The sequence below is a fragment of the Protopterus annectens genome, chromosome 5.part0, assembly GCF_019279795.1.
Source record: "Protopterus annectens isolate FY-2018-M chromosome 5.part0, PAN1.0, whole genome shotgun sequence".
Classification (NCBI taxonomy): Eukaryota; Metazoa; Chordata; order Ceratodontiformes; family Protopteridae; genus Protopterus; species Protopterus annectens.
The window spans coordinates 521,691,424-521,711,227 of record NC_056735.1 but is presented as its reverse complement, the minus strand read 5'-3'; positions in this window follow the sequence as shown (position 1 = coordinate 521,711,227).

The following is a 19,804-nucleotide window of genomic DNA, read 5'->3' as shown; positions in this document are numbered from 1 at the left end:
CTGTTCAGCATTAATGCCACTTTGAAATATTCGTCATTGCGATATAGCCATAATAATAGTTTCTTAAATTTTCATGGCTAAAATACCCAACTAATTGTTTCTTAAGTTATCATCATTAGGATGATTCAAACAAAGAATGCAAGGAACATAATAAACATTTGCAGTTATATATTGTGTAATAACAGCCTTATATGGAAAATATAGAGTGATATCTTTAACAGTCGCTACGTTCACCTAACTAACATACTGCCATCAGTTTATATACACATAACATATAATATAAGCCATATATATTTTTATATCCCCAGTGAAATAGAAAATTCATCAAACATGCATATATTACCCTTTAAAATCAACTGACCAAATAATTAATAATTCGTATACGCATAGCGAGCCTTCTGTATACTATTACAGAACGCAAATACGTCCATATTATATACAAATATGCATTAATATAGGCTCAATATACTTACATAAAAATTACTTACTGATGAATATATCTCTTGAAATATTATGCTTCAACATTTCCTTCATTCATCGTCCATATTATGAATTAGATCAACTTAATATGTTCTGACCTACATGCTGCTAAAAATCATAAATTAAATGCGTAAAAATCAATCAACTTGTACTGTACCTAAAAGTTAATAATAATTATTATATTAGTGTACTACTCATTACAACTGGAAAACGCACTAAATTTCATCAAAATATTTTTGGCTAACTGTAATGCTAACATTATTCGCATATATACCTATACTAAATTATCATATCCATATATTTAACATGCCTATACTAAAAAAATAAAAAATATATAAAAACTGCACATGCAACAATAATTACTATCTTATTTACTTAATTTATAATTCATGCCTAACTATAAAATCTAAAATACCAATTCAACTACTTAATCAAAAAATGTAAAAAGTATATGCACATATAAAACTATATATTAATATATAATGTATAAAGATATGTAGACAAAAATTATTATATACATATAGGAATACATCACTATGAAGATATAAAATAGATCAAAGTATACATATGTTTCATATATTGTGAAAAATGCCCAAATAAACTGATAGTTTAATTATACTGCATCTAAAATGCAAACACCTAACGATTCTTAGTTGCATATTAATCTAAGAAATAATGCACTAATATCTTGCACAGTGTAATAAATGTTATGCATATTTAAAGGTAACAGCTGATAAAACTGGTGATATGTGTTCCTCGTGTCAAAGCTTGGATGATTTTCTTATTATTGTTAGAAGTAAATCTAGACTTGATGATGATTGTACTTGTGCAGTTGGCATGGCTTGGGAGAACTGTTGTTTCATATATTAATGACTGGACTGGTGAAATAATGTTAGACAAAGAACAAATAGAAAGCATTTATGAAATGATGCATCTATTGTCCACAAAGATCATGCAATCTCTATGAAATGAGTTGATGCCCCTGGAATTCTGGAAGCAAGTAGACAGCAATCTGAGGATCTGGTATATTTAGATGGAAATCAAAAAAAAAAAAAAAAAGAAAGAAAGGAAGAAGGTCACAGCAAATAAGGAAGAAAAAGAAACTGATTAATGACTCTAAAGGAAAGAGAATATGTACTAAAAAGGACACTACATTGTTGTGTCACACACAGGTTACAGGGAATGATAATATTTCTCTATCTGAAAATCTTCAGTCTGCAGAAAAAGGCATAATTTTTCCAAAAGAAAAGGTAGGAAGAAGAGGCGAAGGGCAGGTGAAAGGAAGAAATCAAAATTGAAAGTGGAAGGACTGAAGAAAATTACTGTAGGAAAAAAAAGAGAAATACAGATGTTAACTACATGATTCAATCTGTGGATTTACAATAGCAGCTGGATGAGAATGTAATACACAATGAAAACAGTGGAATTAATGAGACTATTGGTGATGAAGAGCTATCCTTCATAATAATTGATAGAGCAGATACTACTGTATTCTTCTACTGTATTCTTCTACTTTGCAGATTACTGTTTTTACAATTTAATATATATAAAGCACTTTGTCTATTCAGTATCTTCACAAATCCTTATCTGTTTAAAAACTTTCATTTGTTTCTCTAGTGCTTGCTGTCTGTAGGCTATTTTGTCCCACCCTCCCTCCCTGTTGGTGTCTTGCTCTTATACTTGGTGGCTTTGCAGTTGCCCGCCCCTACTGTGACACACCTCCCAGTCTAGTGTCATTAGCTCATTCTGCTTAATACAGAGAGAACATTTGATAAGGCCTTCTGTTCCTCCTTTTCCCTTTCAAAAAGTAAAACAAAACTTTTTTTTTCTCTTTCGCCTGAACCTTCTTGTGTTCTGACTGTCCTTCTCAAACATTTTGGAAATATACAGTATATTTTAGAGCATTTGTTATAACTGTATTTGCTATAACTGATTTAAGTATTTTTTTCTGGCTTTTTGATTATTTACTGCTTAGCGACTGCATTTTAGCCTGTTTATACAGCTCTGCATTCTATTTAAACTGTTTTTGTGTTGATTAACTGTTTTGCACTTTTAAAAAGTTATTTGTTGCTTAATTTTACCTGTAGGCTAACACACTCAAGTGCGCTAGCCGCTTAAAAGCATTTATAGCATTTACTGTCTGTTTTTCCTCTGTTTTCTGCAAAAAAGAAAAAAAAAAAAAAAAAAAAAAAAAATCTTGTTTTCCCGCCTTACTGAACTAGAATAGTCCAGTCTTCAGAGTTTGCTGATCTCTGGGCTTTGTCTTGGTTCCTGTGCTATTCCATATCCTTATTTGGATAAAAGGAAGCGTCTTTGTTCACCAGTGGGAGTGGGGAGCACTGAGCGGCCTATTTGTCCCTAGAGGAGTGGTTCCAGCCAGAAACTTGTAGTTATTGGCCATTTTGGGTCAATTCCTAGCTCTTTTCAGTCCCCTGTAATAAAGCCCGCTTTAGCGCGCTTTTTCGCTTGTATTCAACTCAGCACAGCTCCTCGTGGTGTCCTGCAGAGTTCTATAAGCAGCAGAGAGCAAAAGAGTGACTTTTTCCTGATTTAAGTATTTTTTTCTGGCTTTTTGATTATTTACTGCTTAGCGACTGCATTTTCGCCTGTTTATACAGCTCTGCATTCTATTTAAACTGTTTTTGTGTTGATTAACTGTTTTGCACTTTTAAAAAAGTTATTTATTGCTTAATTTTACCTGTAGGCTAACACACTCAAGTGCACTAGCCGTTTAAAAGCATTTATAGGATTTACTGTCTGTTTTTCCTCTGTTTTCTGCAAAAAAAAAAAAAAAAAATCTTGTTTTCCCGCCTTACTGAACTAGAATAGTCCAGTCTTCAGAGTTTGCTGATATCTGGGCTTTGGCTTGGTTCCTGTGCTATTCCATATCCTTATTTGGATAAAGGGAAGCTTCTTTGTTCACCAGTGGGAGTGGGGAGCACTGAGCAGCCTATTTGTCCCTAGAGCTGTGGTTCCAGCCAGAAACTTGTAGTTTATTGGCCATTTTGGGTCAATTCCTAGCTCTTTTCAACCCCCTGCTATAAAGCCTGCTTTAGCGCGCTTTTGCGTGATCTAGCGCGGAGTTGCCCATAGAGCACCATCGGGCAGCGCCGGTTAAACAAGATTAAACTATTTCTGGCTCCGTAAAGTCTGCTCTTCAATTTTTCCCTTAGAACTTCTCTACTTGCAATCTAAACAGTCTATTCTCTATCTCAAAAGCTCAGCACTTGCTCCTAAAGCATTTTTATATAGGTATAGTACTTATATACTAAACAAAGTACTACATTAGCCTAGAATCCCCTTGAGTACCCATTTCCCTATAGGTCCCTTCTGACTCAGTTACACAGCAAACTTTTTCACTTTTTCTAGCATGTCAAGGGTCAGTTGCTAGCGTCCTCTCCTGTTCAGCTGGTGAATCTGGGCATCTTGAGGCAATGTTACAATTGCCTCATGTACACAGACAACCCACTCCTTCTCCCACAAAACACAAATACATGTGAGAGATGCAACTATATAGCCAAACTGGAGGCTGAGCTCTCTCAACTCAGGACTGGCAAGACCAGACAGGAGGAGAAGGAAACCACGCACACCACAAACCCAGTTTCACATAGAACTATCACAACTGCAAAACAAACACATAAACACACAAAGACATACTCAGAGGCACTGATCAAAATTCTACCAAAACTACAGAGGCCTCCAAAGCAGACACCCAAGCAACTGCCACCTCAAGACATAAGACATGCAACACATAGTTCTCAAAGTCAGTGTGCTAAACAGTCACAGCCCTTAAGGCCAAACACAATGCCAGACACACTTGTTATAGGAGACTCCATAGTCAGACACACTGACGTCCCACTCACCAGACTGAACAAGGAAAAGATCACAGTAAGCTGCCTGTCAGGCGCTAGAATCCGCCACATAACACAAGCACTCAGGTCACTCCACAGCAAGTACAAGTATGACTCAGTCATTGTCCATGCCGGTGTGAACAACCTGAGATGTACCTCCCTGGACTACATGAAAAGAGACATAGAGGAGCTCTCAGATTATGTAGCCCAGGCCGGTATGACCCTGACCCTGAGCAGTATCCTACCCTCACCAAGAATGATGCCACAATACAGAGACAAAATGATCAGCTTTAATAATTGGCTTAATTACTGGTGTCATTCTAAGGGGATCCAATGTCTGCCTGCCTGGGATGACATGCTTGACAAGCTACGCTGCTGCAAGGAACGGCTTGCACCTGTCACCCTGGGCTTCGGATATTGGCAAAGGCTCTTGCCAGCCCCATAGTGCCTTTTTAGGCAAGGCTCAAATGATAAACCTACCGCCCTAGAAAACAAAAATGGAGAAAAACTAAGGGTAATACTGCTCAATGCCAGAAGTCTAAACCTCAAGATGCACGGCCTCGAAGCCCTCCTCAGTATGGAGAACATCGATGTCTGTGCTGTGACTGAAACCTGGTTCAAGGCTCCTGAGAGCACCCCAGCACTATCAGGTTATACCTCATATCATGCGTTCCGGCCCCAAAATCTGGACCGAACCACAAAAGGAGGGGGAGTATCCATATTCATAAAGGATACCCACACCTCCAGGTTAGTGGCAATGCACAAAGCATCGGAGACCATCCAGGTGCAATTAACCATAGGTAAAACTGCCCTACAGTTTGTAACATGCTACAGACCACCTTCTCAAACTCAGGAAACCCACACAGCCTTCCTGAAGACACTGGAGAGTATGAATGTCTCTCCAAACACCATCATATTGGGTGACTTCAACTACCCAAACATAGACTGGGAACATTACTCAAGCCCCAACACCCTAACCCAAAGGTTCCTGGAGTTCATAAACTCAAATGCTATGGAACAACTAGTCACCATTCCCACAAGAGGAGAAAATATACAAGACCTGATCATCACAAACATGGGGAAAAAATGCTCCACACCAGAAGTATATCCCTCATTGGTGAGATCAGACCATAAATTAATCTCACTGGAGATCCACATCCCGCCCCCACCCCCAGCAAAAAAGACCACAGTGAAGAATTCTCAAAAGCAAACTTCACACTTCTTAAGACTGGAGTGGTATCCTTCAAGGCCCCCGAGCCAGTGGAAACCACAACCCACGCTGCTGAAACCCTTACAAATGCCTTCTACGAGCACCTCCAGGAATGTATGGATCAAGCAATCCCTAATAAAATCAAGACCCTTTCCACCAAAGGCAGGTGCCCGGTCTGGTGGACCCCAGCCATAAACAAACTCTCCAATCAGAGAAGAAAGCTACTACATGACAGAGCAAAATCCCTAAAAGGGAAGGCATCTCTGATCAATACTAGCAAAAAACTACGATCACTCATAAAATCATCCAAGACCAACTTTGAGAGAAAAATCGCTAATGACACAAAAGACAATCATAAGGCCTTCTTTAGCTATGTTAGAAACCTGGGTGGAAACTCCCAGATATGCTCAGAATTAGTCCAAAATGATAAAAAAATCACTGAACCCACAGACATTGCCAACATACTGGCAGACAGGTTCAGTGCAAATTTCCCCCCCCCCAAAAGGAGAAATATCTATCCCACCAGAGTCTAGCCTCCCAAACATCTCAGATGCCCAGGTGAGAACTGCTCTCTCTAAAGCAAAAAACACAGCATCAATGGGACCGGACGGTGTCCCCGACTGTGTGCTACACGAACTCAATGAGGAACTACACCCACACATAAGGCTGCTGTTTAATCTTAGCCTTACTACAGGATACGTACCCAAAGAATGGCATACGGCAACTGTGGTCCCACTCCACAAAGGCGGTGCTTCTACAGACCCTGGAAATTACCGCCCCATAAGCTTGACGAGTCTTGTCTGCAAAGCTATAGAGAGGATCATAATGGAACTCATAAATAAAGACATTGGGGACCTACAGACACTGGATCCTACCCAATTTGGCTTTGTCAAGGGCAGATCCTGCCTCTTGAACTTGGTCAACTTTTTCGAAACAGTCACTAAGGCCATTGATGAGGGTAAGGCAGTTCACACAGCCTACCTTGACCTAGCAAAAGCGTTCGACACAATACCCCACTCGGGCATCATAGAAAAGCTCACCAGCTTAGATGTAAACCCATATGTCACAAGATGGGTTACAAACTGGCTCAAGGACAGAACACACAGGGTTAGAGTTGCTGGTGCCATGTCAGACTCTAAGCCGGTCACAAGCGGTGTCCCACAGGGCTCAGTCCTGGGTCCCCTCTTGTTCGGCATTTATTTTTCTGAAGTGCAGGCAAACATAGGGGGATTGTGGCTGACAAAATTTGCAGAGGACTACAAACTGGGCACCATAATTGACACTCCATCAGACACAGACATCCTCCAGAGAGGTCTCATAGAAATGGATAACTGGTGCCAGAGCCATGGCCTTAAGCTAAATGCCAAAAAATGTATAGTCATACCCTTTGGGAAAAACAAGGTAACCCCTAATTACCACATAGGTGGTAATCCATTAAACACGGAAGAAGTTATCAGGGACCTGGGGACCCAAGTTGACAGTAACCTCTCTTTTGACACTCACATTGCCAAAGTGGTTAGGAAGACCTTTTACATTGCCCACCTGATCATGAAGGGATTCACATCCAGATCAGGAGAGGTCATTGTACTCCTGTACTCTTCACTTATCAGACCAATGATTGAGTACAACGCCCCATTCGGAATGTACCTTACCCGACACCTGCAGCAGTTGGAAAGACCCCAAAAGTTCCTCACCAAAAGGATAAAGGGGCTTAAACATATGTCATACGATGCCCGACTGAAGAAACTCCAGCTCTATTCAGTCGCATACCGTCTGCTCAGAGGTGATCTGTGCCTGACATACAAGGCCATGTCCAACCCGGAATTAATGGACATGCTCCACCTCAAAAAATCCAAATCCACCAGAGCCACGAGAGCAAGAGACTTAAACCTCAACACGGATATAAATAGGACTTGCTGAAGGGACAGATTCATCACCCAGAGACTCCCTACACTATGGAACAGAATCCCAGTCCATGTGAGGCAGAGCCCCTCACTGACTCTGTTCAAGAGAAATCTTGACGAGTGGATGGGAGATCGTAGGTTTACCCCGGGAATCATCTCTGTGTCACTGCTGGACAGAGGCACAGCAAACTAATGGGTATAGTATTCTCATCCTAAGGGGTGGTGAAAGCCACACACACTCTGGCTAGGCTTATAAATGCCCTAGGGCAGATAGCCTCGTATGAACCTATGAACCTGTAAGATTCTTCAGAGCTGGCAAGCAAAGATATGCTTGTAATTGGAGATTCAGTTATTAAAAGAACTGATACTTATATTTGCAGAAAATATAATGAACATTTAATAGGGTTATGCTTGCCAGGAGCAAAAATAGAAGATGTGAGACAAGCCTTAGAATGCCTTAGTGTAAAGAAGTACTGATCTATTTTTATTCATGTTGATACAAATGATAAAGTTCAAGTGCAAAGCACCGCAAAAACCAACTGGTAAACAGACAGTAAAAATCCACGAAATTCAGGCTCCTTATTTTACTTTGAGAACTTTAATTAACTTTAAAACCACGAGAAAAAGTAGAAACAACAATTAAATCAAGCGCTTTCACCCAGGCTCTCCCAGGCTTTTTCAAGACAGTTTGCAAACCATATCCTTAGTCCTTTTATACAAAAATATATTATAAATAATCATGTGGTCAATTAAACATTTAATTGATCCATTTTCACTTTTAATTAACTCTTTGGTTGCAGAAAAATTTCTTTTTGCTGTTACTTTTTAAAATCTGCTGTATATTAGTCTTGTTAAATACCTGAACAAAAAGCTGTTGCTAAAACACAATTCTTAATTTCAATATAAACTTATTGAGCTAAAATTAGATTTTGTATGTAAATGCTTAGAAAACCTTTGAAATATTTTTAAATGTTAGCATTATAATGCGCAGAACTGCCCTCAAATTCATTATTACATTGCAGTAAAAATTTTTTATACCACAAATGTGTAGAACATTTTCAATATAATAATACAACTAGTGTAAATAGTTTTTAAAAAATATGAATATGTATAAATAAGTTGAATATTTTAATTATTTTAAATACATTAACTTAAAAAACTTTGTCCTTACAACCATGCTAAAACACATATTAAAATACCTATTAAAAATACATGTTAGAAAATACATATTAAAAATAATTCATATGCAGGTCCAAGTATGGAGAAATAAAAGTTAAAATAAAATTAAAATGAAAATGTAAACATCCTGTGATGAGTGTATGTGAGTAAGGTCTTGTGATATTTGTTACCATAGTCATCCCTTCCTTCTGGACTAATTGTGTGAAAAAATATGTACAAAAAGTGTGTGCAAGGGAAATATGAAGAAATTGTTTTGTTAAAAATAACTGCCTAAAACATTTTTTTATAATTATGTATATGGTATTTTGATACCTATGTTATAATTTTGCCCTTCTGAGTTTAAGTGCACTACTCAGACTTATAGCATAATTCAAGCCAGGAGGTCTTGAGGCGTCTAATGTTAACTGCCAAAGAAGTTCTTTATATTCTAGGGAAGATTCCCAATCTCCCCCTCTTGGGTTACTTTTCACTTGTTCCAACACTAAAAATCTAATGTCCATCCGTTCACATCTTAGAGAGTGCTTGTAAAATGCATTTGTTTCCTTTTGCTTGCTTATTTCATATAGATGTTCATAAATCCTTTTTGCTAGTGTCCTTTCGGTTTTGCCTACATAGAAACTCAAGCAATGTTGGCAAATTCCTAAATAAACTACCCCTTTTGTTTTACAATTATAATAGGCTAGCGATCCAACATATCTTTTCCTTGATTTGAGGTATAAACCTTTCATGTTTATAACATAAGGACACTGCCTGCAGGCCTTACATTTAAATGTACCACACCTGGATTGTCCTTCATTCTCTTTCACTAACGAATTAGCCTCAAAACAGTCTTTTAGATTCATATTCCTTCTCTTAATAAAATGAGGTTTGTTCCCTAGTATTTGTTTAAGCTCTTCGTTAGCTGTCAAAATTGGCCAATACTTTTCCACAATCTTTTCTACTAATCCACTTTCATTACATTACAATATAATATATTGATATACTGTGTAACTGTGACAATAAAGACAACCCTGGAACTCCTCCATGCTTCTCTAGCTACGTACTCCCCAGACACAGTCATAATCACTGAAACATGGTTAAACCCAAGTACAAAAGGTAATGAAATACTACCCCTGGGTTACTCCATACTACGGGTACTCCCCAGACATAGTCATAATCACTGAAACATGGTTAAACCCAAGTACAAAAGGTAATGAAATACTACCCCAGGTTACTCCATACTACGGGTACTCCCCAGACATAGTCATAATCACTGAAACAAGGTTAAAACCAAGTACAAAAGGTAATGAAATACTACCCCAGGTTACTCCATACTACGGGTACTCCCCAGACATAGTCATAATCACTGAAACATGATTAAAACCAAGTACAAAAGATAAGGAAATACTACCCCAGGTTACTCCATACTACGGGTACTCCCCAGACATAGTCATAATCACTGAAACATGGTTAAAACCAAGTACAAAAGATAAGGAAATACTACCCCAGGTTACTCCATACTACGGGTACTCCCCAGACATAGTCATAATCACTGAAACGTGATTAAAATCAAGTACAAAAGATAAGGAAATACTACCCCAGGTTACTCCATACTACAGGTACTCCCCAGACATAGTCATAATCACTGAAACATGGTTAAACCCAAGTACAAAAGGTAATGAAATACTACCCCAGGTTACTCCATACTACGGGTACTCCCCAGACATAGTCATAATCACTGAAACATGGTTAAAACCAAGTACAAAAGATAATGAAATACTACCCCAGGTTACTCCATACTACGGGTACTCCCCAGACATAGTCATAATCACTGAAACATGATTAAAACCAAGTACAAAAGATAAGGAAATACTACCCCAGGTTACTCCATACTACGGGTACTCCCCAGACATAGTCATAATCACTGAAACATGGTTAAAACCAAGTACAAAAGGTAATGAAATACTACCCCCAGGTTACTCCATACTACGGGTACTCCCCAGACATAGTCATAATCACTGAAACATGATTAAAACCAAGTACAAAAGATAAGGAAATACTACCCCAGGTTACTCCATACTACGGGTACTCCCCAGACATAGTCATAATCACTGAAACATGATTAAAACCAAGTACAAAAGGTAATGAAATACTACCCCAGGTTACTCCATACTACGGGTACTCCCCAGACATAGTCATAATCACTGAAACATGGTTAAACCCAAGTACAAAAGGTAATGAAATACTACCCCTGGGTTACTCCATACTACGGGTACTCCCCAGACACAGTCATAATCACTGAAACATGGTTAAAACCAAGTACAAAAGGTAATGAAATACTACCCCAGGTTACTCCATACTACAGGTACTCCCCAGACATAGTCATAATCACTGAAACATGGTTAAAACCAAGTACAAAAGATAATGAAATACTACCCCAGGTTACTCCATACTACGGGTACTCCCCAGACATAGTCATAATCACTGAAACATGGTTAAAACCAAGTACAAAAGGTAATGAAATACTACCCCAGGTTACTCCATACTACGGGTACTCCCCAGACATAGTCATAATCACTGAAACATGGTTAAAACCAAGTACAAAAGGTAATGAAATACTACCCCAGGTTACTCCATACTACGGGTACTCCCCAGACATAGTCATAATCACTGAAACATGATTAAAACCAAGTACAAAAGATAAGGAAATACTACCCCAGGTTACTCCATACTACAGGTACTCCCCAGACATAGTCATAATCACTGAAACATGATTAAAACCAAGTACAAAGATAAGGAAATACTACCCCAGGTTACTCCATACTACAGGTACTCCCCAGACATAGTCATAATCACTGAAACATGGTTAAAACCAAGTACAAAAGATAAGGAAATACTACCCCAGGTTACTCCATACTACGGGTACTCCCAAGACACAGTCATAATCACTGAAACATGGTTAAACCCAAGTACAAAAGGTAATGAAATACTACCCCTGGGTTACTCCATACTACGGGTACTCCCCAGACACAGTCATAATCACTGAAACATGGTTAAACCCAAGTACAAAAGGTAATGAAATACTACCCCAGGTTACTCCATACTACAGGTACTCCCCAGACATAGTCATAATCACTGAAACATGGTTAAACCCAAGTACAAAAGGTAATGAAATACTACCCCAGGTTACTCCATACTACCGGTGGATAGACTCAACAAAAGAGGAGGTGGAGTTGCTGTCCTCTTTAAAGACCATCTCACTTTAACTTTCCTTCAATGCAAAACCGCAGAACTGGACAGTGCAGAAATCACCTATACCGCACTAACCGTAAATTCAAGAAAAACACTTAATATAATTGGCTGCTATATCCCACCTGGAAATAATGTCCCAGTTATAGAATGTCTATTGCACTGACAGGAGACATTCATACTGGGTGATTTTAATTTAGACTGGTTTGCATGTGATACAGATCACCCCATCCATCACAATAACTTGCATGGTTTTGCACAAACTATTCAAGAACTTACCCAGATAGATAAAGCTAGTAAAAAACAATACACCTAGGATTGGATATTATTAAAAAACTCCACTCACTCATTCCAATCAGGTTGCCTTCCTGATGGTCTGAGTGATTACTACCCACATTTCTTAAACGACAACACATATTCCCACCAAAACCTATGATGTTTAAACAACTCAGAAAAACACATAACTTTAATTTTGACAACTTCCTAGCTGACCTACAAAGGTGGAGTTGGATTCCACTCAAATATCTTGACCTAGATGATGCAGTGACCACTTTAATAAATCTTTCTTAGATATATTAAATACACATGCCCCTGTTAGAACCATCAGAGTAAAATCAAACTATGCCCCCTAGCAAAGCAGAGACACTAAGGCCCTTCTGAAAACTAAAGATAAAGACTGGGAACTATGGTGTAAGACTAGCACAGTAGTATCTAAACAACAGTATCAAGAACTTAGAAATAAAGCAAAAAAAAAACAAATAAAACAGGATAAAATAAATTTCTATCATAACATTCAAAACACATATCAGTAAAACCCTCAACGATTCTGGCCAGCTATAAACTGAATCCTTCACCCAGGAAAATCTACTACACCAACACCAGACATCCACAACAATTCTGATAGCATGCCTACCATTTTTAACAAACATTTTACTGAATCTATAATTGCCCTTTCCAAGCAGCGAACCCCTACTCATGATACCAAACCAGCCAAGTCTATATCTAGCAATGCTTCATTTTCTTTCTCCACAGTTCCTACAACCACTATAAAAAAAACACTACAGAAACTAAAACCTACTATAATTGCCATAGATAACTTACCCAGTGAATACCTCAAAATTGCAGCTGAATCTATAGCCTTCCCAGTATCAATCCTTATAAATAGATCCATTCTCGAAAACAAGGTCCCTCAACTGTGAAAAATTTCCCATGTAATCCCACTTCATAAAGGGGGGACCTTCCGCAGAACTGACAAACTATCGGCCAATTGCTATTCTTTCACCTCTTTCTAAGCTACTCAAAAAGTGCATTCATCTCCAGGTCATGAAATTCTTACAAACAAATAACCTGATAAACACTCATCATGGGTTTCACCCATCACATAGTGCCACTACAGCTCTCTTATCCTTCAATAATACCGTAAACCCTCACAGGAATAACAACAACTTTGTATCTGCTATCTTTCTAGACTTATCAAAAGCTTTTGATATGGTCTCCCATTCCAAACTAATATATGTACTAACTGAACTATCCTTCTCACCAACTGCCACAGCATGGTTTCATAACTATTTATCTGGCCATCAACAATATGTTCTATGGCAGGGTGACCTATCTTCATGCCTTCCTCTATCCATTGGTGTCCCCCAAGGATCTATCTTGGGCCCTTTCCTTTTCTCCCTCTTTACTAATAATCTACACACAGCTACTCCACATGGTTCTATAATACTGTATGCAAATGATTCAACACTTATCTGTGCTGCCACTTCTCTATCAACTCTTCATTCTCCAACAGAGGAATCTTTCACTTCTGTGGAAACATGGTTAGCCAATGCCCCATCTAATCCTGAACCCAAACAAAACTAAATTATTACTCTTCCAACTTAACAAGGTGTCTATATCATGGCCAACATTTAACATAATAACCAAAGACAATACTGCCATCTCCCTGACAACCCATACAATGCTTCTTGAAGTAGAAATGTACACTACCCTAAAATTTGACTTGCAGGTCTCCCTAACTATAAAAAAGTCCATACGAAACTTGGAAGTGTATACAGGCACAAAATGTTCCTGACCACAATGGCCAAAATTGCATTAGCACAAACCCATCTGCTCTTCACTCTACTATATGCCTCTTCAATTTTAACTAATCTAAGGAAAACTGACTTATCTAAGCTAGAAGCATGTTATAATACAATTGCTAAGTTTGCATCTGACTGCCCATATAGAACACATCATTATACAGCTTTATGGATACTAGACTGGCTTGAGCTTCCCAACATTATTCTTTATAACCAACTCTCTCTAACTCATAAAACTGTATCACAACCAACTAGAACCCCTGCACTACAAAACCTCATCCTTCCTTACAGTTCCAGCAGACCACTTCGCTCTAACAACAAGAACTTACTCACCATCTCCAAGGCCAACAAAACTGCAGGAGAATCTTTATTTTCCAGCTATATATCTCATATATGGAACTCCCTTCCTACCTCCATTCTCTCAATCTCATCCACCATCCATTTTTATTTGCCACTTAAAGCTTATCTAAAAAATAAGTGGCTATGTTCCTGTACTAACTTCTCATGAGTGCTCTGATACATCACAGTATACCCAAAACATACGTATCCAACTTCTCCCCCGGTGTTTAATCCTTTGTTCCTACCAACCTGTCTTAACCTTATATCTTGACATGTCACACCTATAAATAGTACTAGCTATGTTCACAGCCCAGGTTTTGTTGTCAAGATGTAACAAATCTGTATGTTCTTATGTATACTATATTTTATTTACTTTATACTTTATTGATTATTGTAATGTGTGCATGAAAATTTACTGTTACTCATGGAGTCTGCTGAAAAAGGACCTGTGTCCAGTCGACTTTCCCATTAAACAAATGTTAAATAAAAAAATAAATAACTATATTTCCATAAGAACAATATATTTGATCAAGGTGAGAGACAAAAAAAATATAAGAAATTGAAGAGAGGTCGAACTACACCTTTGAAAACTCAGATAAACAGGGTAGACAAACAGATTAAGCATAGCATGAGACAAGATAAAAAAAATTTAGAAAAAAATGTATATAAAGATATTGAGCATAATAGGAAACCTTTTTATAGAGACATAAGATGTGGAAGGAGTATAGACATACAAATTGATAAACTGTGCAAAATTTAAAATTTATTCTCAGTCACAACAGATTATAGATATATTTAAAAAATCTTATGCAAAGCAGTTTGGCTGCACAAAAGAGGTGATAAGTTGTCTTAGTGACATCCAGGTAACCAAAGATACTGGAATCAAATTAGATTATATTGAAAAAGAACTGCACAAACTGGATCCAAACAAAGCACAGAGAGGAGACGGACTTAGTAACAATGACCTGAGAATACTTAGCAAGCACTTATGGTACCATTATATTTATTATTCACTCTTTAACTTTTATAACAAGAGAAAAAGCTGATTGTTTAAATCCCCACATTACGAGAAAAATACGCACCATCAAACATTTTAATCTTGACCTATTTCAGACTGAACTCAGTGCATGTAACTGGAACCCCTTAAAAACACTTCCTCTAGAAAATGCAGTACTACATTTTAACAAAATGTTTTTATCCATTCTTGACGTACATGCTCCTGAATGTAATATTAGAATGAAATCTAATACAGCCCCTTGGCTCTCCCATGAAACCAAAAAACTCATTCTCACTAGAAATAAAGTCTGGGCTAGATGGAGATCCTACAGAATTAACCCTGATCTTCTACACTTCCGACAGTTTAGAAATCTAACTAAAAAGGCAGTGATAGCTGACAAAAAAAATTCTATGTCGAACTACAACAAACTCATCTTAATAATTCTAAACTTTTTTGGTCCTCAGTCAATAAACTCCTCTCCCCAGGAACTTCCAAAACACCGCCCCCACTAAATGCAGACCCTGATACCCCACAACAATCTGCAGATGCTTTTAACTCTTTCATCACTGAAACTATACAAGCTCTAGCTAAACAACTTAATGCCAACAATTTCTGTCCACCAAGTGACCAATCAAACTCCTCCTTTAAATTTTCACAACAACCTATCTCTACATCGTACATTCACAGACTTCTTCTCAAACTAAAACCGTGTACTCCCTCTGCTGATAAACTCCCTTCTCTTTTTCTTCAAAAGGCTGCCAAGGTTATTGCATATCCTATATCTATTCTCATAAATAGGACAATCAAAGACGGAATCATCCCTGATATTTGGAAGGTCTCTCATATTATCCCACTTCACAAAGGTGGAAACTCGACTGACTATTCTAACTATAGACCCATTGCTCTCCTCTCACCTTTGGCTAAGATTATGGAAAAATGTATCCACCTTCAACTTGTACAATATCTCTCTCTTCATAACATAATAGCAAACTGTCAACATGGCTTTAGACCTCATCACAGTACTACCACTGCCCTGCTTTCCTGTGTAGATACTATTAATCAGAACCACAACAACAACTTACTCTCTTCTGCCCTCTTCATTGACCTCTCCAAAGCATTCGATATGGTCAACCACTCTTTATTACTTAATACTCTTGAATCCCTCTCGTTTGATATTCCAGCCATTAAATGGTTTAAATCTTACCTTACAAACAGAAAACAAGCTGTTATTTGACATAACCACACTTCTTCTCTTTTGCCCATTTCTATCTGCGTTCCGCAAGGCTCTATCCTTGGCCCACTTCTCTTATCCCTCTTCATTAATGATCTTTAAACAATAATCCCTCAAGCAACCTGCATTCAATACGCTGACGATTCTACACTCATCTGCTCAGCTTCTTCTACCCTAGAACTTATCTCACTCACCCAAAAAGTGTTCAATACCATAGAAACATGGTTCTCTAGTCGATTCCTCTTACTAAATGCTAAAAAAACTAAACTTCTTCTTTTTACCCCCACATCCAGGACCTCCCCCGATATTTCCCCATCTCTTCCAACAGTGCCACTGTCATCTCACCTGACACTTCAACTAAATTGTTAGGTATTACAATTGACAATAATCTCTCATTCGACCTACACATAAACAACTCCATAAAACTAGTTAACAGAAAAATAGGATCCTTATATCGAATCAGACCATTTCTTACCCCATCTACTAGAACAAGGATTGCTCACTCCCATCTTATTTCTACTCTTCTTTATGCTTCACTTATCTTCACCAACCTCAAAAAAAACAACCTTAACAAACTGGCAACCTGCTATAATAACATTGCGCTACTGGTAACCCCTATAAAACCCATCACTGTCTTAACTTAAAACTTCTAGGCTGGCCAGAGTTTCAGAACTATCTTATAATCCATCAACTCTGTATTGCCCATAAAATACTGTACCAACCTAATAGATACTCTCACAACTCATAATCCCCTATAATAATCTCAACTCTCTCCGCTCTTCCAGTAAACTCCTGACTAGTTCTATAAAATCAAATAACAATGCTGGCAACTCACTATTTACCAATACTGTAGGGACAAAATGGAATTTGTTACCTACTAATATAACAAAGATAACATCATTACCTCTTTTCAAACAGAATATTAAACTGCATTTCCAAAATCACTGGCTTTGTTCCTGTAGTAAACCTGATTAGCTTTCCACTAGTACTACTTAATCTTAAAACTATCTCTCTTACTCCTGTTTACTCTTTTCTCTACTTGGCTCTCTTTTCTCCTCCCACTATTCTCTACCTGTTGTCTGCCTTTAACTTGCTCTCTTTTCCACAATTAATCCCTATCTTTTTTCCCTTACTTTCTCACTCACTCTACTTTCCTTACCTCCAATCCTTGTTTACTTTATCTGATAAGTATTTTTCAACTTGTATAATGTGACTTACACTGTATTGTGTGTTATAGTAATTAACTCTTGTAGTAGTACTTTACATTGAAGGGTTTGCTAGTTTTTGTTTTTTGCAAACTCTATTACTAACTCTATTATTATTATTATCATTATTATAGTTTTTTGTATGAATCATTTTTCTGCATGTATCTTACTCTGTGCGCTACTGAAAATGGAAATATCTCCAGCTAGACTAGCCCGGTCAACAAATGTAAAATAAAATAAAAAAATAAAATAAATAACATTATTCACTAGGTCATATAAATATAGGGAGATTCTTCAAGATTGGATACATGCACTTATTAAAACTGTCTCTAAGGAAAAGGGGAATAGGACAAACCCAGAATCATATAGACCCTTAAGTCTACTTTCGTGTTGTGGAAAAATAATGGAGAAGGTAATATTGGATAAGTTATTGTCAGAAATGGATAGGCTGGAACTTAAAACCATATATCAGCATGCATATGTTGAAAATCGACCTATTACCACCTGTAACATGGTGTTCTATAACAATGTAATAACTGCTATGAATGAAAAATTGTCCTGTTATGTAATTTATATAGATTTAACTTCAGCATTTCATAGAGTTATATACAAAACACTAATCAATAAATTAGTACAACTAAGTATTGATGTACTCTTGATAAGATGGATAACTGCATGGCTTATGAATAGGACATGGCAAGTATCATACAGCAAGTGGGCAAGTGAAATCCTTGGTTACAGTCAGGGTGTCCCACAGGGCCCTGTCCTAGGCCCATACTTGTTTAAATTGTATCTTTCAGACCTTACTTTTTCATCTGAGGTGTCCTACAGTCTATATGCAGATGACCTGAAATTGGGTAACTTGATTATGTGTTACAGATAAAGCATGTCTGCAAAATAACTTGACCAAATTGACCATTTTGGCACAGGAGAATAATATGCTGATAAATGAATCAAACACTAAGCATATGAGATTTGGGAGACATAAATTGAAAGGTGAATATTTAATACAGCACACAGTGATTGAAACTGTAGACTCCTTTATGGACCTGGCTATATGCATAGTTTCAGCTATGAGTTTTTCTAATAATATCAACCAATTGTTTAATGATAGTTATAGAACTATTGCTTACATAAAAAGATTTATAAAGTCTAGGAAATCAAAAAATGATGAAAACAGCTAACCATGACCCAGTAGGCAATGGATGGTATCCACTATGGATTAAATAATTTCACCAAAATATTACATCTAAAGTTAACCCAAAAACAATTCCCTTCTTAAATCAAGATATCCCTAAGACAACAAAAATTCACCCAATCTTAATTAACAACTGAAATTTTCAAGAAATTACTGATTCAATAAATCTTAAAGACACGGTTACTCTGCTATAACCAATACATAACAACCCAGATATAAAATTAGCAAACTCCATGCTAACCTAGATAAATACCCTTTAATAAAAAATGATACAGTATGGGACTTCTACAAAATATAAAATTTCAATGGAAAATATAATAAACTTAGAGCAAATAATAATTATAAAGTGATAATTAAACAAATCCTATATTTAGTATATAATAACCAAAGATATCAATGTAATTGAGCAAGATGTCAAATTAGTACAACAAATTCAAAAATTGCTGTTAAACAAAAATAAAATGCTCTCAAATACATATAAATTAATAGCAAAAATTAAATATCAAAATACAATACTTTTCTCAAAGTTTTGGGAAGGAAAAGGTAATACCATAACAGATAATCAGAAGGAATCAGCTATTAGAAATGCTATGAAACTGATGCCATATAAAAAATTAATATACACCCAGATCATGATTTTTAATAATGCATACCATACACCTGCACACCTAAACAAATTCAAACCATCAAAGTCACCGTACTGTCTCTTCTGTCCTAGTAAACAGGCAGATATCCTCCACCTCTCCTAGAGCTGTAAAACAGTTTATAAACTCTGGTGCTCACTAAGATTACTCTTAGAGAAATCAGGCTATTCAGAATTCCCCTTATCATGGGAGACAGCAATACTGTATACATATATATATATATATATATATATATATATATATATATATATATATAT